Source organism: Aplysia californica, unplaced genomic scaffold (genome assembly GCF_000002075.1).
Source record: "Aplysia californica isolate F4 #8 unplaced genomic scaffold, AplCal3.0 scaffold00455, whole genome shotgun sequence".
Lineage (NCBI taxonomy): Eukaryota > Metazoa > Mollusca > Gastropoda > Aplysiida > Aplysiidae > Aplysia > Aplysia californica.
This window is the reverse complement of record NW_004797725.1, coordinates 142,118-143,270: the sequence shown is the minus strand read 5'-3', so window position 1 is coordinate 143,270 and position 1,153 is coordinate 142,118. Positions and strand designations below refer to the sequence as shown.

Here is a 1,153-nt window from a genome sequence, read left to right as displayed (position 1 = left end):
GAGAGAGAGAGAGAGAAACGGATGGAGGAGGCAGGGAGAAAAATAACGCATTCATTCGTGGTGATAATTTAAGCAATTGAAATGACGATTCAATCAAAAGAATATACATACATATTTTGCATAATACACATAGTCGGATTTATATGCAACTATAAGCATTTAGAAAAATATGTATTCTTTTTCCCTGCTTTGCTGAAAATTCCGGATCTCTTGAAGCGCGACGTAACTGAACGAGCGAGGAAAGGCAAAAGCAGAACAATATTATTATGACAAAAAGACACCCAATCCCAACCCCTCAACACAAACACAAACACCCCCCCCCCCCCACACACACACAAAAAAAAAGAAAGAAAGAAAAAAAGAAAGAAAGAAAAAAAGAAAGAAAGAAAGAAAAATAAATTCACCATGGCAATAATCCATGCTGGCACTAACAGTTCACTGATTTTTGCGTTTAGTAAAAAAAAATTAGGTGAAACTCCTCCCCCCTCTTTTGTTTTCCATCTTACCCTCGAGAATCACTCAGGAAACGAGAAAACCACGGGGCTTTCATAAGGTTAGTTTATTATAACTTAAAGTAAGAAGTGCTACTGTTTCCATTCACCAAACAAGGACGTACTTCAGCACTTGACTACCGATAATTTTGTTTCCAAGCATAACAATGACAGTAATCTTCATATTCCATACACTACCCGAGCTACTTACTTCTGTTCGTTGCGGTCATTGTTCTGGCAATAACACATTAACTCCACATGCTTTTTCATTCAACTATCAAAAAAAGATTTTTGAATTTCTTTGCTGGACTGACCTGAACAGGATCAATAGGAATCTTGACAAGTAATTGTAATGAAAGATGGATCATTATCATCCCCACCATAACAAGCAAAATACAGAAAAATAAACGAGATTTTAAAATAGAAACACATCCCTATAAACCATAGAACTAAAAAGGACAAAGTAGAGAACAAATATCTAAAAATCAGAAGGAAAAAAATTAAAGCCCCAGGCACAAAAGCCCAAATCACCCCCCCCCAAAAAAAACCCAACTAAAAAAGACCCTAACCAAACAAACATTCTTTTAAAGAAGTAAAATTGAACGAGACAGAATACCAAATAAAACCTTGCTAGACTGACTGGGAGATCAGCAGAGGAAGAA

General features: G+C 36.2%; 1 protein-coding gene across 1 annotated transcript in view; it reads right to left on the bottom strand.

Annotated features, from left to right (window-relative positions):
* The window catches only part of aplC (adenylate cyclase), a gene marked incomplete in the record, with an annotated part of 160,694 nt that overhangs the window by 21,680 nt on the left and 137,861 nt on the right, over positions 1–1,153 (bottom strand).